This window comes from Erinaceus europaeus, chromosome 16 (genome assembly GCF_950295315.1).
Source record: "Erinaceus europaeus chromosome 16, mEriEur2.1, whole genome shotgun sequence".
Classification (NCBI taxonomy): Eukaryota; Metazoa; Chordata; class Mammalia; order Eulipotyphla; family Erinaceidae; genus Erinaceus; species Erinaceus europaeus.
The window spans coordinates 66,171,506-66,196,825 of NC_080177.1; the positions used below are offsets into that span (position 1 = coordinate 66,171,506).

Consider the following 25,320-nt stretch of genomic DNA (forward strand, 5'->3'; position numbering starts at 1 on the left):
TGCTGTGCTTTGTGCTGCATGACTCTCATACTAAGAACAGCAGATTAGACCAAGGATTAGTGTCCATTATGGAAGCTTTGCATTGGGATCTCTGCCTGATAGATCAATAGTGCCAGCAAAAACAAAGCACACACATAAAAACAAAACCTGAAATAACTAGATTTTTTTGGGGGGGACAGTTTGACTACAAAAAAAAAGCAAATGGTTTTCAAGAGATAGTGGAAAGAAAATAGAGAATAATTGAAGGGTGGGGAGACAGCATAATGGTTATGCAGAGAGACATTCATGCCTGAGGTTCCAAAGTCCCAGGTTCAATCCCCTGCCTAAACTACTATAAACCAGAGCTGTGCGATGCTCTGTAGCTATTTATGATAAACATGTATCAGCATAAATAAAGGTTGAAACAAAAGATAGAGTGATTGAAGCTAGAGGAGTTGAGTAGTGAGAAAAGGAGACCTTTAGACTCTGTGTTCTGAATGACTATTCAGATTCTTCACAACAAATGCCTGGTTTTCTACAGCTAGATGGCTTGCTGGCTGTATTTATTTATTTATTTTTATATGTTCCTAGAAGATTATCTTCTATTTACTTTGATAGCCTGAGTTAGTTACTACACACTGAAAGAACCGGAGAAGCTCAATTTTCCTTTTTTGAGCTACACTATAATGTTTTTAGTTTTGATGCCACATGCAAACTATTGTTCATGGCAGATGTTCACAGGCTTCCTTTTCCATTAATCCATAATATAACTGGGAAGATAAAATATTGGCACAGGAGAACAAGATGCTATACACAGATATTCTATAATTTGTTACCTTTGCATGTAATTCAGGACTATATGAGCTTCTTAATTAAAATTTTTAGTTGATTTATTTATGATCGACATATCCGTTGGATAAGAGGGGTTTACTTACACACAGTTCCCACTTCCAGAGTTCTGCATCCCATCCCCTCCACTGGAAGCTTTCCTATTTATTCTTTATCCCTGTGGGAGCATGGACCCAGGATCACTATGGGGTGCAGAAGATGGGCGGTCTGGCTTATGTAATTGCTTCTCCACTGGACATGGGCATTGGCAGGTTGATCCAAACTCCCAGCCTGTTTCTATCTGTCCCTAGTGAGGCAGGGTTCTGGAGAGGTAATGTTCCAGGACACATTGATGAGGTCATCTGCCCAGAGAATTAACGTTGGCATCATGGTAGCATCTGCAACTTGGTGGCTGAAAAACATTCAGATATAAAGAACAAATTGTTTAATAATCAGGGACCTAAAGGTAAGAATAGAGCAGATGAGATTTGGGGTCTCCATTTAGGAAAAAGCTAGGAAGTCTATTTTAGGTATATTCCAAGGGGCTCATGACTTTACTAATTCTTGCCTGGGCTCAACAGCTAACATGCAGGTGGGCTAAAGGTATTGTCTGGGGCGATGGTGCCAGAGTTGGAAATAAGACTAGAGAGCTGGATCAGGGCAGAGAGTAGCTCCCAAATATGGGGAAAGTGTATAAAGACCATTAATTGTAAACCCCATTGATATGATCTGGGGCTCATATTCAACACAGTCTCTGTAACATCTGCATTTCTGTAGGTCTGAGATTGCATTCCATGAGGACTATATGAATTTTTAAGCTGAATGACGGGCCTGCTCTTTTTGCTATTGTTGGCTTCTCTAAGGCCTCTTTCTTGTTTCTTTTAAATATTTATTTATCTATTGAATAGAGATAGACAAAACGAGAAGGAATGGGGAGATAGAGAGATACTGAGAGGTACACCACTCACAAAGCATCCTCTCTGCAAGTAGGGATTGAAGGTTTGACCCTGGGTCTTTGCATCCTGTAACGTGCACTTGACTAGGTGCACTACCACCCAGCTCCCTTTAAAGTATCATTTTTGTGATAATTGTTTACACATTTTACATACTATGTTCCAGGCCCTGTTCTAAACACCTGACCTATCCTTGCTTATTTAATCACAATAATAAACTTATGACATCAGTGCTGTTGCTAATACTGCCAGCTTCATAATTGAGAACACTACTGTGATACCTTGCCTAGGTCATATAGCTAGGAAACTGGTACCCAGATTCAAACTCAGGTCTTTTGACTTCAGTGTCCAGCATCAAAATCTATATTGTGTTGATAAAACTTTTTTTTATGCTGCCAGGGTTATTGCTGGGGCTCAGTGACTGCACCATGAATCCACTAATCCTGGAGGCTATTTTTCCCCCTCTTTTGTTGCCCTTGTTGTTTTATTGTTGTTGTGGTTATTGTTGTTATTGTTGTCGTTAGATAAGGACAGAGAAAATGGAGAGAGGAGGGGAAGATAGATATGGGAGAGAAAGATAGACACCTGCAGACCTGCTTCACTGCTTGTGAGGTGACCTCCCTGCAGGTGGGGAGCCTGGGGCTAGAACCAGGATCCTTATGCTGGTCCTTGGAGCTTCACACCATGTGTGCTTAATGCACTGTGCTTTTATTGCCTGTATGCCCTCTGTCTTGCCTACAAAGGAGAAATTATTGAAACCATCTGAAATCACCAATAGTGAATCATAACCTAGCAGGCAAATAGACCTACCAAGCAGGAATTTAAGCACTAAAGCATTGACATCGTTAATACTTTCCACTTACAGAGGTTAGATTAGAATTTCATGTTTGCTGACTAGCTACTTTAGGGCAGAGAAGGGTGGGGGAATATCTCCTGAATTGGTGATAAACAAACTATTTACTGCTTACTTTTAGTTTTTATTAAATGTGTATGTGTGTGTGTGTGTGAGGGGCATCAAGATTAAAACCACTTTTTCCCCCCCTTAAAATTCCATGAATTTGGGCTGGGGCCAAGGTAGCATAAAGATGATACAAATGACTTTCATGCCTGAGTCTCCAGAGTCTTAGGTTCAGTCCTCAGCACTACCATAAACCAGAGCTGAGCAGTGCTCTAGTAATACAGAATAGTACTAATAAAATAAATCAATTCCATGGGTTTATGAACAGCATTATAAACACAGTGTGCCCCGTCCCTCACCCCCTGTGATTGACTGGTGTCTGTAGCATGAAGGCATTGCCTTCGCGAGAGTCCTTCCTTATTTGATTTGACCATGATCCATGGCTCATCTCTGTTGCAGTAACACATACTCAACTTTTTAGCATCCTGCAAACTTCTCTATCCTAGAGTATCAGGTGAATATAAAGTAGCAGGTAGCAGATGGGCAGAAAGTGAAGAGAGTGATTGAGCCTGAAACTGCCGGGTAGCATTACCCACCTGGGCTGTTTTATGTGTATGCAGACTGCCTTTTTTTATAACCCCAGATAAGGGGAAACTAAAAAAAAAAAGGGGAAATAAGGAAAATTCAACCATCCTAGATATTTGTTCATATTTCTTATTTGTAAAGAATAACAAAGGACCTCAGTAGATAAAATCAGTGCTTCCTGGGAAACAGAAATTCAACTTTTGTATAAGTGTTTTTTTTTTTTCTTTTTCCAGAGCCACTAATGTTGTTGTGTTGATGCCCTACATTTCCATTTCTTCCCAGACTCAGGAGGGGAATTTAGAACTTGAATAGACCTTTGAGATCACGTAGTCTAGCCCTCCCTCCTGTCTCTTCCTTCTCCTAATAAGGAAAGTGAAGCCCCAGGAGGTTAACTGACTTGCACAAGGTCAGAGGAGCTCAATTGTCTTCTAAACTCCTAATAGAACTTTTTTCATTTCCAGCTTTAAATTATTTATTCAGGTTTTTTTTTCTCCCCACTTTCACTTCATTGAAATGAACTCTCTCCTCTTGCTATTATATCCTGGAAGCTATTTATCCAACCTGATTTAATTGCATTTTTCTGCAATTGTATTACATTTTGCAATTGCTATTACATTTTATATTCCCTAGCTTTTTTATGCCCTAGTGTCAACTGTTAGCATCCTTCTGTGTCCTGCTTTATTATTAAGTTACTTCAGGTGTTTGTTAGGTTGGATTTATTCATATTATTACATAGAGTTTAATATAGTAGCATGGGCAAAATGTTTCAATTCCATATTTATGGTCCATGAGGAGGGAGAAGTAGAAAGCAAGGGTTATTATTATAACTATTTCAGTATTTGCCACATTAGGAAAACAGCAAATCGTTATCCTTGGTCTCCTAGTTTTCATAGTCACTTCCCAACTTTTTCTTTTTTTAATAGGCCCATTCAATAAAGAAACTCTTCCCAAAGCGCCCAGCCCTCTGAAAATAGCTTTAGAAAGTCATTGCAGATATCATTTACTTTAAGTAAATGAACTCAAATTTAAAACGGATTTACACAAACTAGATAGAAAATCTCTAGGGAGACCAAAGTGATTCTCATAGGTCAAAAAGCTGGAGAAATTTTTCAAAAATTTCTTCATGGATAAATCGGTAAATACAAACAGAGGGAAAGTTTGAGAGATTGTTTGAACAGGGGACTTTAAGATATTAAAAAAAAAAAAAAAGGGAGTCTGGCGGTAGCAGTGGGTTAAGCGCACATGGCGCTAAGCACAAGGACCGGTATAAGGGTCCTAGTTCAAGCTCCGACTCCCTACCTACAGGGGAGTCGCTTCACAGGAGGTGAAACAGGTCTGCAAGTGTCTATCCTTTTCTCCCCCTCTCTGTCTTCCTCTCCTTTCTCCATTTCTCTCTGTCCTATCCAACAACGATGATGACAACAACAGCAATAATAACTACAGCAATAAAAAACAAGGGCAACGAAAGGGAAGAAAAAGATATTTTTAAAAATCCTTCTAAAGTAAAGAGAAACTCATTACAGCAATAGTTGACAAAACATGTAGCAAAGAAAAAAAAACTAATAGCTCGGTAGAATAATAGTGCTTACCAATTATGGGGAAGATATTTTGATGTCTGCTCACGCTTGGACTTTATTTAGATGGACTCCAGTCCAATCCAGTGTCAGCTGAATTATATGTACAGTGGACTTCAAAGGCTTTGTGCTTAACGGCATCGTCCAGGATGGAGTACTGTGAGAAATAAATGATTGTGCTGCAGTGCAGTCTGCCAAGCTGTGGCGATCACTTTTCAGTCACTGGAAAAACGCAGTGTGCAAATGGACGTCATGCAGCGATAAGGGAAGTCGAAAAATATAGTTGCAATACAGGGAGCAAACTTAATGGAGGCAAATCCTTCACTCCCCTTGGACAGCTGTGCTCTGCAGGTGGTTTTACTGATGGATGCAGTTGTGGATTTGGATGTGTGAATATACATGCCTACAACACTCCTTTCTTAAATAGGTATATCAGAGTTAAAGTCACAGCAAAACTTGAAAGAGCTTAAGTAAAAGTACAATCTGGCAGCTCACTGTGACCCCTAAGCAGGATAAGGCTATTCATAAGGCTATATTTACTTGTGATGCTTTGGGGGGTGGTGCACAGGATCCTCCTTTAATATTTTCTTCTGAGAAAAGAGGTTGGTGCAGACTAGAGGCTGAACTATAACCCAGTTCTTAAAATTTAAACTGTCATAGGGTCAGAGAAAAGTTTTATTTTTGGAGCCAGAACGTGACACATGCATGATCTGACCACTCCTGAGTTCCTTTATCATTCAGGTAGAGAATCAGAAAGAGAGACAGAAAGAAAGGGAGACACCACAACACTAGAGCTGCCCCTGGTGCCATGGAGTTGGGATTTGGTTATTTATTTATTTATAGAATAGAAGTATTGACAAGACCTTAGGGTAAGAGGGGTACAGTTCCATATAATTTCCACCATCAGAACTCCATATCCAATTCCCTCCCTTGAAAATTTTCCTATTCTTTGTCCCTCTGGGAGTATGGACCCAGGGTCATTATGGGGTGCAGATGGTGGGAGGTCTGGCTTCTGTAATTGCTTCCCTGCTGAACCTGGGCTGTGAGTATAGTAAAGCATGTACCCTGTGTTTACAGAGAAACTTTTCCTGTACTCTGGATTTTATTTTGACTGGATAAATAATCAAATAAGTAATTAGAAAGATTAGTAGAAGCAAAGAGCAAAGTTAACTACATATGCAGGAGAATCTACATAGATGCAAATTCTAATGTAAATTGGCACAAAATGAGAATATATGTAGATATACACATACATATATCAACAACAACAACAACAACAACAACAACACACACACACACACACACACACACACACACACACACACACACACACACACACACACGCCCTATATACCGTGAACTAAGAAATGGGATTCCTGTGACTTCAAGAGGAGAGAGACTCACACAGAGTACTCATGGGATTAAAAACCAGATGTTCTGAAACTTCATGTTTGTCCTACCATATAGGTTCCTGCAACCAAAAGATTACTGTGTGTGGGGGGGGGAGGTGGGGAGGTGGATAGCATAATGGTTATACAATGGGACTCTTATACCTGAGGCTCTAAAGTCCTGGGTTAATCCTCGGCACCACCATAAAACAGGTGGTAGTGAAAAGGAAGGTAGGAAGGATTGATTATCGCTTGAGCTAATTCTAAATCTGTGTAATAGCCCCAACTTTCATTCTTCTGGGGAGTTACGAGATTGGCCAAAAGTTTCTCTTGAGCCTGCAGAAGAATCTCAATTGACTTTAATTCAAAACAATCCCATGTCCAAAGGACACATCTTAGAATGGTCTGTTCAGTTCCTGTTGGGGAGGCCCAGCCTTCGTTGTTTCAGAGTCACCTGTATAACTCCTTCAGGCTGACTGTTCCAGCTCCCTTTGAATTTCTCATTCCATAGATCTAGAGTGGACTTCCAAAGTTTACATTTCTGTTAAGTTGTCAGGTGATGCTCATACTACTAGTTAAGGGGTCATACTCTGCACACTGATCTGCCACCTACTTCCATCCAGTCTGGAGGCTTTCACATGTGTTACAAAACCAGTTCTAACTTGAACAAAGAAGATGATTTCTCTCCACTAGCCCAACTTTATATGTTTCATTGTGCCAAAAAGCATATGATGAGAAATGGCAGTGGCACACCAGGTTAAACACACATCGTATGAAGCGCAGGAACCCACTTAAGGATTCAGGTTTGATCCCCCAGACCCCCACCTGCAATGGGGATGCTTCACAAGTGTCCAAGCAGGTCTGCAGGCATCTATCTTTCTATCTCCCCCTCGCTCACTCTCTTAATTTCTCTCTGTCTTGACAAATACAATGAAGAGAGAAAAAAAATGGGGAAAATGATCTCCAGAAATGGTGGATTGCAGTTCAGGCACCGACCCCAGCAACTGGAGGCCAAAAACAAACAAAAAAAAAAAAAAGAAAAAGAAACTGTATATTATATTATAGTTGTTATTGCTGAGCTGTTGTGGACTGGAGTTCCCTCATTTCCCAGTTTAGCAGAGGGTTGGAAGGAGATAAAATTATGACACTTGGGAGTCGGGCAGTAGTGCAATGGGTTAAGCACACGTGCTGCAAAGCGCAAGGACTGGCGTAAGGATCCCGTTCGAGCCCCCGGCTCCCCACTTGCAAGGGAGTCACTTCACAGGCAGTGAAGCACGTCTGCAGGTGTCTTTCTCTCCCCCTCTCTGTCTTCCCCTCCTCTCTCCATTTCTCTCTGTCCTATCCAACAGCCATGACATCAATAACTACAGCAATAAAAAAAACTAGGGCAACAAAAAAGGGGAATAAATAAATAAATGTTTTTTTTAAAAAAAAATTATGACACTTGTTCAAGTTTTATGGAAGCGATACCTTGGTGCTACTCTTACCATAGGATCAAATATTTAAGTAAGGGAAGGACCATTTTCCTCCTTTTTCTTAACAAGTATCTAGTAATACAGTTTTTTTTACACATATAAATGGTCCCTGACTGTAAATCAGTGTATTCTTGGTGATGCTGACTTAAAATTACTATTGGGGGGGGGTCATCAGCAAAGAGTTGTGAACTTTTTTGGAGATTTGAGGTATCAATTTTCTTTTTTTTATTTACTTATTTATTTATTCCCTTTTGTTGCCCTTGTTTTTATTGTAGTTATTATTATTATTGATGTCATTATTGTTAGCTAGGACAGAGAGAAATGGAGAGAGGAGGGGAAGACAGAGGGGGAGAGAAAGATAGACACCTGCAGACCTTCTGTTCACTGCCTGTGAAGTGACTCCCCTTCAGGTGGGGAGCTGGGGGCCCGAACCGAGATCCTTAGGCTGGTCCTTGTGCTTTGCGCCATGTGCTCTTAACCCACTGTGCTAACACCGGACTCACCTAGGTATCAGTTTTCAATATGAGTGTGGGTTTCAGGATAGAAATCAACTAAAATGAGCCAGCATTTTATGTAACACATACAATTTCATATTGTAATATAGCAAAGTAGTTAACAGTAAAAGAAGTAAGCCTTTAAGAATGAAGATATCCTTGCCCTGTGTGTGACCAGGGTTCAAGTCTAACTTCCACAGTATTGGAGGTGGCTTTGGTGCTGTGCTGTTTGTGTCTTCCTGTCTCCCTCTTTTTATCTAAGAAGGTCTGTCCAGTGTTATGAAGCCATAGTGATGCCAAAATAAACCAAAAAACATTCAACTTCAGTCTTTAATTTAAGAAGTGGAATTTTGAGGAACAAAACGTCACTCTTCTCTGGCAAAATTGAACACACTTGACACACGGCTGACCATGGTGATGAACTTGGAGCACAAATTTTTAGCACTGCCACCAGTCTGAATATCACCACAAAGTGAGCTGTCTTCTCTGTGTGTTGGGAACTCCCCTCAGAGAGTGAGACTCCAGGGTAGGAGTTACAAGCTACCTGGAAAATAAGCTCCTGAGTGAAATGGCAGAGCCATGTTCTGTTTGGCTTCTCTGACTCCACCATAAATCCAGTGGAGACAGAAATACAATGCTTGGACAACTTTGAGACTGGTGGGTAAATTCTGTGCCTAGAGAAGAAAGCACAAGTACCAAGGAAATAAGCAATTTCTGTCTATGTGTTTTGTGGCCAGTGCTGTGAGGAAGATTTTCCCTGGTCTGTACTGTATACATTTTTGCTTAGGGGAAAGAACTTGAGCTATATAACCAGACTGCTCAGGATTTGAATTTTCATTCTGTCCCATCTGCTCTGGTAAAGGCCAGCTTTTCATTTATAACAAAAAGAAGAAGAAGGAGAAGGAGGAGGAGGGAAAAGAAGAGGAAGAAGAAAAATAATACTGAGTTAATACAGTAGTTATAAAATTTGAAGGTAATAATTTTTTTGAGGGGAAAGTCATATATATCCACTTTGCTGAAGAAATGTTGACTATAGGATTATTCCTGTCCCAGGCACACAGTTCCACATCTTCCCAGGACAAGTGTTAACACATCTCACTCTCCATCCAGTTTAGAAGTAACATAAGTAAGCCCTCAAGCAGAGGGGCTTGAAACATAGTAGGAGCTCAATAAAGACTAGCCTTTATTCCTCGTATTGTCCTCAAGCAAATTTCTAAAATTCTCATCAGATTAATAAGGAGGGATGTTGTCCACTATCCCCATATGGTCAAATAATTTTTCTCTCAGCCCTGCTGTGGAGTGGCAACTTTCTATCAAAACAAACAAACAAATAAACAAAAAAACCTTCTATGGAAAAAATGTATTTCACTTATGTAGTGTTAGTAAAACTGTTACCAAGCCCATAAATAAAATAGCATTTTAAATAATTTGAGTTTCATTCTTCCAACTATCATAATCTTGCAGACTGGTTTGAGGTAGATGACAAAGCATATTTTGTAGCTCCAGATGATACTGTTCCCAGCAAGGGAAATGGCATTGTTCTTATTAAACAGCTATCTTCCTCAGTGGCAATTAATACTGATCAATGTCGAACTATCTAAATATGCCATCCTTAGAATCTATGCAGTAGAATTGGAGTTATATGGTCACATATAACTTGGGAGCCAATTTAGATGATATTAGCTGCAGATTCTAAATAGAGGCTCTGTTGCTGTGGCTTTATGTACTCCGAGTGGTGGCAGAATCCTGTTAGATGGGTGTTAAATAGTTTTCTCAGTTTCATAAGGAGTGTTGTTGCTTTGGGGCTCTAGCATGCAACTGAGTAATTGATATCTCCTTGCAACTTATAAAAAAAGCTTTTCTAACTCTTAAATTGCTTTAAGAATATGTGTCACATGCTCCAGAGCAGCCAGAACCTAGAAAATCCATATTTGCTTCTTAAGATATTGAATATTTCATTTGAAAAAAATTGTATATGTAATATTTTTGCTTGGTGAAATAACAAAAAGTGTGTAAAAAGATACAACATTTAAAATGTCTCCCTCTTTTTCATCTGTCTTCCAGGTCTTTCAATAAGACTTGGAAGGAAACCCCCCCCATTAATAACCACTTTATTTGCATATTTAAAACAAATATACATTCATATTCTTATTGTTCCTTAATTTTAACACAACTAGAAGTACACTTTACATGATTCTTTGTACACTTTACATGAATTTTGATTTTTTTTATCATGTAACCTTATATATTAGAGACTTTCTTACATTACATATTTTCTGTGTTAGTTGGGGTCCTCTGAGAAGCATTTGCCATGACATTTCAGCATGAAACACCTATAAGAAAAAGTGGAAATGTGTTTAGAGAGGTTAGCTGGATTGTCAGACCACAATGCACGCCAGTCTCTCAGTGAAAGAGAAAGAAGGAATGAACAGATGTATCTTAGACTGTGATCCACTATAGCAAGACTGTTGGTGAGCCTTTGGCCAGAAACTTCCAACAAAGAAGTCTCCCATTCCCTTTAAAAGGAAATGAACTCCCAGCACATGGGTCTCTCTCCCAAACAATGGTGCCACTGATCGGCACTCTGGCTTGGTGGGGGAACCCTCAGGTTTCCTGAGGTCCCAGTGTTCTATGTCTGTTCTGTGTCTGTACATGTGCAAGTTTGTAATGATGGCTATTCTCTGTGTTTGTGTGAATAAATACTTCAGCTTCCTCTATTTCTTGTGCTGGCCTCAGTTTGTCTCAGTTTGTAATGGGTACGGTCTGAAGCAAAATACTTAACACTCTAACCCTCTGGGAGTATGGACCCAGGGTCATTATGGGGTGCAGAAGGTGGAAGGTCTGGCTTCTGTAATTGCTTCCCCGATGACCATGGGCATTGACCGGTTCATTTATACTCTTAGCCTGTCTCTCTCTTTCCCTAGTGAGGTAGGGGTCTGGGCAGGCGTGGGGAGGTGAGGCTCCAGGACACATTGGTGGTATTAATTTTTTCATCTTCATTTATTTATTGGATAGAGACAGCCAGAAATTGAGAAGAAGTAGGAGGTAAAGAAACAGAGAGACACCTGCAAACACTGGTTTACCACTCACAAAGCTTTCCCCCTGCAGGTGAGGGACAGGAGCTTGAACCCAGGTCCTTGTGCATTGTAACATGTGTGCTCAGTGAGGTGCATCACCACCCTACACCATATCATTCTCTTCCTACCTCTTGTCTCTCTGCTTAAAAAAAGTCGTTACAGAGCAGTGAAGCCCCCAAGGGCTAATATAATGCAATATAATATAATTCATATTCAACTTGCCTCCAGACACCTTTTATTGACTTTTTTTTTTGGTCCAGAGTTGGGACATACAGTTTTCCTTACCCAGAAAAGATTCTAAGTAGTTGTAGAGCTGAACAAAGTGGTTGGGGAAAAGCACATACTATCTACCTATCTATCCCTCTGTCTCTCTATGAGGGAATATGAGGAATACAAGGTCAGTTGATGTCAGTGAGTGTGTCACATTTAATTAAAGTTTATGGAATGAATTAATGAAGCTTTTCAGGGATTTGGAGGTACACCTCCACAGCACCTTGAATTCTCCTTGAAACAAGGTACCCTGTCACCACTGGAACTACGGGCTGAGTATTTTTTCTAGTGAAAGAGAGATAGACAAGAAGAATAGAAAAAACAACAACAAAAAAACCTTTCACTCAATAGAAACTCAAGAGTAGTAACTTAAAACTAGCTTTTTCAGTCATTGGCAATTAGCTTCTGCATTCTTTAGATTTCCACATTAGACACTTCCCATTATTGTTTGTGGGAATCTGATATTGTGTGCACTGACAAATTTAGATCATAAAATATCTTTATAATTATAATTGTCTAGGAAAGATTTGAATCTTAATTCCCTAGAGCTGCCTCCCCAAACTCTCATGCCTCTCACTTTTCTACTTGATGAATCTGTTCTAGCCACAATTACATCTTGCTGTTATTTATTTTATTTCTTTATTTTTTGGTGGTGGAGGGAATGGAGATGGTGGTGGTGGGGATCTCTTAAACATGATGTTTCCATGGCTAGTACTGGGCTTCACATGCATGCTGGGTGCAGTCTCAGGTGTTGGTATGCTTCTAATGCTGCTTATAAGACCTTCTGTTTTGATCATCATGTTAGGTTTGCTTATATTGCTTAACGCTGTGGCTGTGGTCTGTTGACATAATCATTGTTTTAATCCCCACTGGTTTGGGCTCTTTTTCCTGTCCCCTCTCCTAGTCTCACCCTGTTTTTCACCGTTTAATCTCCATTTTTTGCACTCTCTTTTCGCTCCACCCTCTCTTTGTCACATCCTGTTTTACACCCTACCACTTCCTTCCTGGAGAGTATAAATGCAGATGAATAAAGCCAGCATTGCACTGCTCTGCTTCCCAGCTCAGCCATGAGTTACTAGTTGTTTCTCTCCAGCCTGTATTCAGGTCTTTATATATATATATATATATATATATATATATATATATATATATATATATATATATTTTAATTTAATAAGAGGGAGAGAATCAGAATACTACTTTGTGATACAGGGGATCAAACTCAGGACCCTCATATCAGTGATTACAACTCTTTATCCACTGTGCCAACACTCTGGACTTTACAATCTCCTTTTTTTAAGTCTCTCTCTCTCTCTTTTTTGCCTCCAGGGTTATTGCTGGGCTCGGTGCCTGCACTACAAATCCACTGCTCCTGGAGGCCTTCTTTTTTCCATTGTTGCTTCTGTTGTTGGATAGGACAGAGAGAAACTGAGAGAGGAGGGGAAGACAGAGATGGGGAGAGAAAGAAAGAGGCCTGCAGACCTGCTTCACTGCTTGCAAAGCAACCCACCTGCAGGTGGGGAGTTGGGATCTTTGCACTGGACCAATCGCTACCAATGAGCTACCACCAGGCCACGCCCCTAAGTCTCATTTTTTATGGTCACAGAGAATCAAATGTCACCTTTATACAGATCATTCTAGACCATCTACATTAACAATTGGTATACAGCAATCAGTAGTAATACCTCTCCTATTATTTTATTCGTAGTTTCTTCCAACAACCGGTAATATTTTTTGTTTGGCTTCTCCCTCTTAAATTGTTCTACTTCCTTAACCTCTTTTGTTCACGTATGGACTCCACTAAGTAGCCCAGTGCCTCACACAGACTTAGCAGAATTCTCTTGAAAAAAGAGGAAAGGATAATTATCCTATTTTATGCATGAGCGGACCAAGAATTTGACCCACGTTTTCACAGCTAACTAATGACAAGGTTTTATTAAGCAGGCAGTAGAATATGGTATTAAGAGCAGGAACTTCAAGGTCACACACCCAAGGTTGAATCACTAGCTCTATCCCTTATTCACTGTTAGTGCCTGAGTAAGTTAGTGTCCATCCTTAAGGTGGAAAATAATGACCACATTGCCTCGTTGGATATTGTGATGCTTATTAAGTGAGGATGTTTGGCCGGTTGGTGTTGGTGAGCATTCTGTTTCCGTGGCCACTTCTCTCCAGGATGCCCCAGGCTTCTTCTTTTGGGACTTCAGTGACTTCATGTTCATGGTGTTTCTAGAGCTAGGAATTAAGTGCTAGGTTAGGGAGGAGACGCATGGGTAGTAGTGAGAGCTGACTGGAGCAGGAAAGAATCAGCAGGTATAAATTCACTAATTGCTGGGTTCCATTTGCTGAGAACCTAGCTGCATTCTATTGCAAATCCCAGGTAACAAGACACCCTTTCTTTGTAATCCCTAGCTAGCTACTTGCAGAATGCATTGAATGGGCCTGTTATAACCAGTGAACTCTTTTTAGTCTTGGGCCATTTCTCAGGTGAGAGTGACCTTGTGGAGGCAGTTAATGCTTTCAGATATTCTTGGGAAAGAAAGTTCATCACTTTCTCAAGTTATCATTCGAAACCCCTCGCAAGGTTTCAGCTATTTCTGCCGGGTGTCTCCCGATTTTTTTCATCACCTACCTAGATTTTGCAGACCAGGCTAACCTGCTGGAGATCTCCGTGTGGCTTTTTGTTATGGAGTTCAGATTTAATAGCAGTTTCTAGTCTGGCTGGTGGGTGCCAGCATTGCTGAGAGAAACAGTGCATGTAACTCATCTCCACTGTGGCAGCAATCCTGAGCTGCACCTGTGGGTCGGTGACATTGATTTCTATGAATTGTTTTATTCGTGTCGGAATCGATCCATCAGCCAGTGGCCAACTTAGCCTTGGACGCGACTTCATCATGTTTCTATCTTCTCACTTCTCTTCAGCCCCTCCAGCCTGTCAGGGAGAAACAGGTTGCCTTGGATACAGAACGTTAGGAAAATCTACAAAACCACTATCTCTGATTCAGTTACTATATAACGTATGCAATTCTCTATGCTTTATTTAAAAATGCTTTCAAAAAGGAGGTAATGAAACAAAAAAGGAGGTAATGGATTTTGAAATGAAGGAACTTTTAAACAAAAATACATGTGTCTATCCAAAGAAGTTTAAAAATTATTTTTACCTTCGTCTAAAAAACAATGAAGTAAATAATTGTCTAGGTTGTCCTGAAAATCCATTTTGGTGTGGAAAAGAAAGAAATGGAAGAAAGACCCTCCTAAGGTTCCTTTCATTCCAAAGTGGTCAAAAAAGTGCGTTTGGTCTGAGGCAGAAGCTTATAAAATTATAGATTATTTTGCTCCACTGCTTTGATAAATATTATTTGTGATGATGTTTCTTGTTATGAAGTTAGCTAATAGCATTTTTTAATTAAACACTTTAAGCATTCCTTTTCATCATTGTAGTTTCTCTTTAATGAAACACATATATAGGGCTTTGAAATGAATGTATTAAGCATGTCTGTACACTTATAGGTAGACATCACACTTGCCACCCTTGTAGCTTTCTAAGCTTTGTCCTTTGTCCTTTTTCTTCTTTGAAAGGGTGATCCCCCCCCCCCACCCAACACTGACATTAACAACTGACCAATGATGCTTTTTTCAGAAATAGGGTCTTTTCTGCGTCAAATGCTTATGGAACCATAAATATCAGACAGTGGCTGCTTTCCAAGAATTCCCTGGCATGTTAAAAGGAGGGTCAAGCTTCCCACTACAAAGAGTGTTGTTTAGACAGCCCAGAGAATGCCTAAGTTAACTGTTTCTGCAAGGAGATTGACCCTGCAGGCTATAAACTATTAACCACAATGTTCCTTGAACCACAAGGAATAAGCACAGATCTCATTAGGGAGCTTTTTACTTTAATTCTTGTCATTGAGTCTGCAATTGACCCTACTGTGTGTTCCATTCAGTACTTCAAAGTAAGGTCATTAACAACCAAGGGTAAGGGCCTGTGCCATGATCTCCTTAAATAAGTGACTTGAACTTCAGTGCAGAGCCATGGGAGCTTCCTCACCTGCCATTTTAATGACTACGTTGGTGGAAACTGAAGCCCGACAATTTTCTCTATAGTCTATATCTTTGTTCATGCCAAAGGAATTTAATCTCTTTCCAAAATTACTTTTACTGAGATGAAAGGAGAGAGAGAGGAAAAAAAAAAAAAAAAAAAAAGGCTGTATCAGAAGAAGTAATTCAATTCCTTCTAGTGAGTTAAGGTGGTAGGCTTTCTGCCCAGACTTTATTGCCTTCCCTACTTAAAGGATGAGAAAGAAGGCTGTGCTATTCTTGGATACCTACCTGGTGGGTATTTAACATAGTTCCTCTCTCTTAGTCTGTTAACACTTTCCGTTAAATTTACTTTATCCGTTATAGGTGGGGAGAGAGTCCTAGAATAGGTAGTGTGCCAGTTGAAAGAAGTACACATGTCTACATAAGCCTGTAGCCAAGTTCTACTAAACCGCAACTGGGCTGCTTGACTGTATTCAAAGACCATGTTTGTCTTTCCCTTCCTCTGCCCTACACTCCTACTTCCTTTGCCTTTGTTTTTCTTTCTTTCTTTTTTTGCCTCCAGGGTTATTGCTGAGGCTTGGTGCCTGCACCACGAATCCACTGCTGCCGGAAACCATTTTTCCCCCTTTTGTTGCCCTTATTGTTTTATTGTTGTTGTGGTTATTATTGTTGCTGTTACTGGTGTCATTGTTGTTGGATAGGACAGAGAGGAAGGAAAGACAGAGAGGGGGAGAGAAAGACAGACACCTGCAGACCTGCTTCACCGCCTGTCAAGTGACTTCCCTGCAGGTGGGGATCTGGGGGCTTGAACCAGGATCCTTAAGCCATCTTTGCACTTTGAGCCACTTGGGCTTAACCCACTGCGCTTCCGCCTGACCCCCACCTTTGTTTTTCTTACCAGATATTTTAAACATGGTATAAGATTAGAAAATGATATATTAAAATGTTCTTGCATTGCACCAAGTCAGATTTTATAAGTATCACCATTTTTCTACATTTTTTTTTGTATTTAAGAGTAGAATCATAATATTATAGGTTTACTTAAAGGCGCTCCATCTCATCCCAGGCTGGTTTCCCTAATAGGTGAGCATATCTTGATGTTAGTATGCATTCTTCTAGTAAATTTTTATCGTGAAACCATAGGTACTACATCATTAAAACACAGAACATAGACATATATATGTTTGTAATATTTAGAATTATTTTGTGATACATGGTGATGTATCCTTTACAGTATGCTTTTATTTTTTAACTTATTATTGTCATTATTTTTCTACCAGAGCAATGTACAGCTCTGGCTTGTAGTGGTACAATGGATTGAACCTGGAGCTTCAGAACCTCAGGCATGAAAGTCTTTTTGTATAACCATTAGGTTATCTTCCCTGCCCTACAGTATACTTTTAAAAATCAGCATTACTTAAGGTTTTTTTCCCCATATAACTGGAGTTCTAGTTCATTTGTAAATATGTAGCAATTATGTAAGAGTATAGCATTTAAATATTTATGATGTATCACACAACAGTTTATACAATCCTCTACTGATGGTCATTTATATTGTTTCTAGTATTTTCCTGTTGTAAAAAGTCGACAGTGAATACCTTTAACCTGATTTCTTATGTTCCCACTCAGTGTTCTCTACAACAGGCATTTTAAAATGGACTTGTTTGTTTCCATGGGATATATATATTTAAATATATATATAAATACATATATATATATTTAACCTAGTAATGTTAAATATATATATATTTAACATTACTAGGTATTATCAAATGCCCTTACAAAGTGTTGCACTGATGCCCACAGTATACTCTTGCAATGCATGAACATTTGCATGTACTTATGCTTTAGCAAGTCATTAGTGTTATCAGAATTTTTTTTTACCGGTCCTAGTTTTTAGGGTATGACATAGAATATCATGCATTTAAATGCACATTTTAAAACATAAATAGACTGAGCATCTTGTAAATATGGTAGCTATTCTTTGATATAACTTACCTACTGATATATTCTGAATTTTTTATTTTGGATTATTTATCTTTTTCTTATTGATTTATAGAAGTTCTTTAAATATTCTGGGTATCAATCTTCCACAGGGAATACATAATGCAAATTTCTTCTGTTGCTTGTATTTTTGCTTTGTTCATGATGATGTTTGTCATACAGAAATTTTTTAATTTCAGAGTAGTCATATTTATCAAAACAGTGTTTTGGGTTGTTGTGTGTTTTGCTTAGGAAATAATTTTCGGGAGTCGAGCGCACCGGGTTAAACGCACGTGGCACAAAGCAAGGACCTGCGTAAGGATCCCGGTTCGAGCCCTCAGCTCCCCACCTGCAGGGGTGTCACTTCACAGGCGGTGAAGCAGGTCTGCAGGTGTCTGTCTTTCTCTACCCCTCTCTGTCTTCCCCTCCTCTCTCCATTTCTCTCTGTCCTATCCAGTAACAACGACAGCAATAACAACTACAACAATAAAAATCAACAAGGGCAACAAAAGGGAATAAATAAATAAATATTTTTTAAAAAAGAAATAATTTTCGGGGGTCAGGTGGTAGTGCAGCAGGTTAAGCACACGTGGAGCAAAGCACAAGGACCAGTGTGAGGATCCTGGTTCAAGTCCCTGGCTCCTCACCTGCATGGGAGTCGCTTCACAGGTGGTGAAGCAGGTCTGCAGGTGTCTGTCTTTCTCTCCTCTCTCTGTTTTCCCTCCTCTCTCCATTTCTCTCTGTCCTGTCCAACAATGACAACATCAGTAACAACAACAACTACAACAATGAAACAAGTGCAACAAAAGGAAATAAATAAATATAAAAAAATTTAAAAAAGAAATAGTTTTCAATCACAGTATTATAAGGCTTTTAAAAATATTTTCTTTTAGAATTAGTTTTTTTTTTCTTATCTGGACCTGCCTAGAGTTTTTTTCAATTTTTTTTATAGAGTTTAGAGAGCAGGTACTAACTTGACTTTTCCCCCACGTGACTACACCTCAATTCCAGAACATTTCATTGAAAGGTCATTGCTTTGTACTGTCTCTTCTCTCCTATGTAAAAAAGAAGCTGTTCTGTACACCTCTATGGGACACTAACAACACTGTTTGCTATGTAAAAAGTGAAGCCCGGGGTGCACAGAATATAAGGTAAATGGTATCTTTTGAAATTGTGCAATGTGACATCCCTACATTAATCTCCATTATTTATGTCTGTGAATAAGTTTCCTAGGACTGCCAAAATCAATTACCACAAGTGGTGCAACTTAAACACAGAAACGTATTAACATATTGCCTCACAATTCTGGATGGGAGAAATCTTTCTTTTTTTTTGGGGGGGGTGCTGGGGAGGGTGAGTGGTGGTAGAATGGTGGGTGGAGACTCAGAGAGACACTTGGACACTGGAGTTTTCCCCAGTGTTGTGCTATTTTCATGTAGTGTTGAGGTTTGGACCTAGGCCAGGCATATAGCAAAAAAGCTGAGTCATTCTGTGATTCTGGATGTGCGAGATCTTAATTTAGGGTATTGATAGTGCCGTAATCTCTCTGAAGACTAAGGAAGGATATTTTCTTGCCTTTCTCTAGCTTCTTGTTAGTGCCAACAGTCTTGGTGTTCCGTATTTTGTAGATGCATCATTCAAATGTCTGCCAACTCTGTGACATTGAGCCCTCACACGACCTTCTGACCAGGACACCAGTCACTGTATTAAGAAACAGACTAACCAGTGTTACCTCATTTAAACTATTTACATCTCTGCTAACTGTCCCAAATAAGTTTACATTCTTTTTCTTTTTTTCGATTTACTTGGATAGGGCAGAAAGAAATTGAGATGAGAGGGAGATAGAGAGGAGGAGAGGAAGATAGACCCCCTACAGACGGGGAGCCAGGGGCTCAAACCCCTGCACTATGTGCGCTTACCCCAGTGTGCCACTGCCCAACCCCATAAGTTTACATTCTGAAGTTCTGAGTGGACAATCTAGTACAGTTTGTTTTGGGACAATTTCTGTGTTGGGTGAACTATTTATCTAGTCTGTCAAAATTTCTTTATTTAATTACTGTAGTTGCATTGATAAGTCCTTATAGACCGTGGAATGAGTCCTCAACTATCTCTAATCTTACTCAATCTTTAGACTTTTCCTTTAAATTCTGGGTCCTTCAGGTATGTGAGATTTCTTTTTCTTTCCTGTGGTAAGGGAGAACAAATCCAGAGTTTCAAGCACTTGACCTATCTCCCTCAGTTCACATTTTTTTTAAAAAATATTTTTAGGAGCAAGACAAAGAAAGATATAGAGATAGATAGATAGATAGAAGCACAAACTATTGCTCTTACCTCCCCCAGTATTCTTGTTTCTGTATGGTGATAGGAACTGAACCCAGAACCTTATGCATGTGAAGCAAGTAATCTATTGCTGAGTCACTTTTGTGGCCTGAGGAAACATGGATTTTTTTGGTTGAATTTTGTTATTCCCCTGAGAGTAATTATTATGTTTACTATAGAAAAAGCAAATAGCTTGGAGTCGGGCCATAGCACAGCAGGTTAAGCACAGGTGGTGCAAAGCACTTGGACCAGCATAAGGATCCAGGTTGGAGCCCCTGACCCCCCCACCTTCAGGGGAGTCACTTCACAGGTGGTGAAGCAGGTTTGCAGGTGTCTATCTTTCTCTTCCCCTCTCTGTCTTTCCCTCTTTTCTCCATTTCTCTCTGTCTTATCCAACAACAACGACATCAATAGCAACAATAATAACTACAATAATAAAACAACAAGGGCAACAAAAGGGAATAAAGAAAAAGCAAATAGCTGTATTTATTTTGATCTGTCTTTTTGACCTTTTACACAATTTCCCAAAGTTCTGCATACATATTTTTTACATTTTAATAAAAAAATTCCCTACATAATCTGTTGTTTAAAATTTTTATATTTACTTATTTTTTTAATTAAGATATAGAAATAAGGAGGAAGAAAGAGAGAGAGAGAGAGAGGCAGGCACTATACACTGAACTTTGCTTCAGTGTGATAGGGCTCAGACTTGAACCTGGGTAGTTAGTGCACATGGCAAAGCAATACACTATACATGTGTGCTATTCTGATGGCCCTGGATATGTATATTTTTTCTTTTCTCATGAATGAAATACTTGTTATTATCCTATTTAGTTGCTGCTGGTATTCAGGAACACAGTTGTTCTTTGTGTATTTATCATTTATTTAGTACAATTGTTGAATTCTTTTATTCTGATTTACTTATCTCTATAATGTCTCTAATTTTCTGTGCAGAAAACCACATGGTCTCTAAAGAATAATTTTGTTTTTCCTCTTGAATCCTGATAATTATGCCTATCTGCCTACTCAATTTATACTGACTGAGACCTTCAGGAAAGTTGTGCATAAAATCGGTGACAGCAGACATTCTCTTCTGCCTGGCATATTTTTTTATACTTTATTTTGCTTCTAGTAGGTTTCATGATATCACAGTAGTCATTTATAACCACGTCTTTAAAGAAAATATTATATATATTTTCCATATATATATATATATATAGCAGGGAAATAGAATAGTGGTTATGCAGAAGACATTCATGCCTGAGGCATGGAGATTTCAAGTTCAGTGCCCAGGACCACCATAAAATAGAGCTGAGCAGTGCTCTGGTAAAAGTAAATACATAAACAAACAAACAAATAGAAAAATAAAATTTTTGCACAGTGATAAAGCAGTAGACTTTTAAGCCCAAGTATACCATTTCCATCCCTAGTGTCACATAAGCCAGACTGGTGTGCTAGTTTTCCTTCCTCTTCATTTATCGTCTGTCCATCCATCCATCATCCATCTATCTGTCTGTCTGTCTGTCTTTCTGTCTGTCTATGTAGATATATATTTTTTGCTACCAGGGTTATCACTAGGGCTTGATGCCTGCATTATGAATCCACTGCTCCTGGAAGCTTTTTCTTTTTCTTTTTCATTTTCATTTTACTTGATAGAACAGAGAGAAGTTGAGAGCGGGGGAGATAAATAGGGAGAAAGGAAGAGAGATACCTACAGTCCTGTATCAACATTTGTGACCAACCACCCCCCGGCCCTACATGTATGGATAGGTGATTCAAACCTGGGTCCTTGTGCATAGTGATGTGTGTGCTCAATTATGTTTGCCGCCTCCTGGCCCCAGTAAATAAATTTTAAAAGTATTTGTTTATTCATAGTGGGGGGGGAGACTAGAGCAACACTCCGTGTTGGCAAGTAATGGTGCTGGGGATTGAACCTGTGGTTTCTGGGGTCTCAGATATGTAAACTCTGTGCTCTAAAACTCCTTTGCTCCAGGATTAAGCTTTATCTACAGTTATTTCTATTGAAGTCTCCAATTTTCTAGATTTTCTCAGCTATCTCCAATTTACAGAATCAGGTAGATCTATCTCATTCACAACTGTCAAGTTCAGAAATATGTTACAGGATCCCTTTCTAACATTTGTTGAACTGGGAATTAAATGTTGTACTAAATTTGTGATGAAAGTCTCTGGTCCTCAGTCTTCCTTCTAAAGCCTTTGTTTCTTAAGAATCATACTTTCATAAGCCTTTTCATTCTGGGTCTGGTGCCCTGTTAATCTTTTCCAATTCCTCTTTCTTAGGGGATGGACTAAGCATATAGATCTGCTTCAAGTCAGAATAATTTCCTGCAACCCAGATGCTACTGCCTATATCTGCCTACAGATTCCCATAGTGACTAGACTAGTAATTATCAGCTTTGTGTATTTATTTGTTATTTTACCTCTAACATACCAGAGGGCTAAGAATAGTGAATCACTTTAATAAGTAGCTACTGATGAATAGCTACTGGGAATGAGGTGGGTGTACCCAGATCTCTGCAGAACTGAGAATAGCCTGGCAAAATGCCCCCCAATAGTCCCAGGTGAATCTGATGTGTCATCATCATTTTCTGCCCCCTTTTGAGGGCCACAAAACTTGAGGAACTTACTACTCAAAGTTTTTGAGGAGCAAAAACTATTCAAATGCTGCCCTAGTTCTCTGAATCTCCTTGTACATGCTGTGATTGGGATTTCAGGTCAATTGTCTTCTCTCCTTACAAGTTTATTCCTGACATAGTCCTTGGATCTGTAGAGGAATAGAGATCTTAGGGCCAGGTTTGTGAAGGTATTGGCAACAACTTGACAAATCACTTGAAAACTTTACATTTGAGATAATAACTCCCTTTCCATTTGAGACAAAGATGCTTAAAACTTTACATAGAGAAAGGAAAGACTCTTTAATAAATACTAGAGGGAAATTTGAGTGGCTCCATGAAGACTGAAATAAGACTACCACATATCACCATGTATAAAATGAATAAAATACTTAAATTTTAGACAAGAAGTCATAAAATGCATAGAAGAAAATACTGGTAGAACAGTACATGATATCTGCCTTAGAAATGTCTTCAGAGTCTTGAGTCTGACACCAAGGAAAATAAAAGAAAAATAAACTCCTAGAACTACATCAAACTGAAAAAGTTTTGCACAGCAAAAGGAATCATAACTAAAACAGGAAGACAATTTGCAAAACAGGGAAAGATATTTACCACATGTTATATAAGGGCTAAGAGCTGAGATATATAAAGAACTCACAAAACTCAATAATAACAATAAATAAGTAAATAAGTCGAAAAGAAGGGAGAAAAAGAAACCCAAATAGCCCCATTAAAAAATGAATTGAAGAAATGAAGAGATTTCTCACCAAAGAAGACCATCTTAGTATATGGTCAGTAGGCGTATGAAACATGCTCAGAATCATTGATTGTAAGAGAAATACAGGTTAAGACCACAATGAGATGCCCTATCTCCTTTTGAGAAAGGCCTACTTCAGATATGACAGAAAAACAAATGCTAGTGTGTCATATGCTTTACATTGGTTTGTTCTAGCCCTCCCCCGCCAAGAGAATTGGATGAGTCCAGTTAATTTGGCGGGCCTGCTTGGCCCCGCCCCAAGGAACCCGGAGAGAGGGTTCCTGGGTCCGAGAGTTCCTGAGTTCCTGAGTTCGAGAGTTTCAGGGTTTCAGAGTAAGAGAGAGTGCCAGAGAGACAGAGTTCCTGGGTTCCTGAGTTCAAGAGTAAGAGAGAGTGCTTGTGCCGCCGCAAAGAGACAGCAGAGTTCTGTTTGGTGATTAGTTTGTCTTAGTTTATGAATCGTTGTTCCTGAATAAAGAAATACAGCTTCCCTGCCCAGCCGTTGTCTCCTTGTCTCTGTTACCCGCCGTGAAGCCAGCCCGGCCGGCAAGAGCCTCCGAAATTTTAACAACACTAGTGAGGAGGGAGCCCTTCATTGTTGGTGGGAATGCATATTAGTGCAGTGGAGATTCCTGAAAACTTTAAAAATCAACCTAACACTAGGCTAGGGGTATGGACCTATCTTCCAATGCCCATGTCCAGCAGAGAAGCAGTTACAGAAGCCAGAACTCCTACCTTCTGTACTCCATAAATAATTCTGGTCCATACCCACAGATGGGGAAAAATGTTAGGGGAAGGTGATCAGGGGGCTCTGAACTCCAATTCCATCAGGACCTGGAGAGAAGAGAAAAAAAGTGGAAGGATATTTGGAAATAGTAATAGGTAGAGGTGCGACTTAAAAAGGAAGAGAAAGCAGGACCATTGGTGGGGGGGGGGGAAACACTGGTGGGGAGTCAGGCGGTAGCGCAGCGGGTTAAGCGCATGTGGCACAAAACACATGGACCTATGCAAGGATCCTGGTTTGAGCCCCTGGCTCCCTACCTGCAGGGAAGTCGCTTCACAGGTGGTGAAGCAGGTCTGCAGGTGTCTGTCTTTCTTTCCCCCTCTCTGTCTTCCGTCCTCTCTCCATTTCTCTCTGTCCTATCTAACAACGGCGACATCTATAACAACAGCAACAACAACAAAAGGGTAGCAAAAAGGACAATAAATAAATACAAAAAATTAAAATGCTGGCATATATATGTATATATAAATAATAGCCAACCCACACCTGTGACCTTGGGAAACTAATGCAGTTCCCAGTGGAGGGAGTGGGGACACAGAGGTGGTGGGGACTGTGTGGAATTAACCCCCTATTATCTCATTATTTTGTATATCAATATTAAATCGCCAATAAAAAAGTCATGCAACTACATGACCCAGCAATTTTTCACTTAGAAATTTATCCAAAGAACACAAATCATCTGTGTGAAAACGTCTATGCATAGCTGTGTTCATGGTAGTTCTATTTGTAATAGCCAACATTTAGAAACAACCCGTGTCCAACATCAGAAGAATGCTTAAAGAAGTACCATATATACACAGTGGAATACTACAGGCTGTAAGAAGTGACAACTTATTATCTTTTGCTACAACAGGGCTGGATCTAGAGGGAATAACGCTGAGTACAATGAGTGCCAACGATCTTACTTTGAGATGGGATCTAAGAAGCAAAGCAAAGGACAATGCAGAGTGAATCCTCAATGGACTATAGTCTATTACAGCAGATTCAGGGACTCAGAGGGGGGAAGGGAAGAGCACTAAGGGAAGGTTGAGGACCTAAGTCTTTAAGGCAGAACAAGATGATGGCTTGGTTAAGAGTGAAATGTACCTTTGTAACAACAAAAATCCTGTAAATCAGCATTTCCTCAATAAAGTGATACTGAAGTTGGGGAAAAAAAAATAGAAAAGCTTTCTATTTACAAAGAAGTTCATTAAAAATAATGGTCTGCAATCACAAATGTTATATGATAAATAGTACTAAGTAGTGAAAAATTATTTTGAATAGGAAAATCTTTACTATGCTTAAT

General features: G+C 39.5%; 1 long non-coding RNA gene across 1 annotated transcript in view; it reads right to left on the reverse strand.

The window, feature by feature from the left end:
• Window positions 1-851: 851 nt before the first annotated feature.
• The window catches only part of LOC132533357 (uncharacterized), a 33,264-nt gene continuing 8,795 nt past the window's right edge, over window positions 852-25,320 (reverse strand). The window contains exons 2-4 of the long non-coding RNA XR_009545233.1: window positions 10,439-10,507; window positions 4,833-4,974; window positions 852-1,219 (exon numbers count right to left, since the gene is read on the reverse strand). This is a non-coding gene — a long non-coding RNA (uncharacterized LOC132533357). The remainder of the gene's footprint in view (window positions 1,220-4,832; window positions 4,975-10,438; window positions 10,508-25,320) is intronic.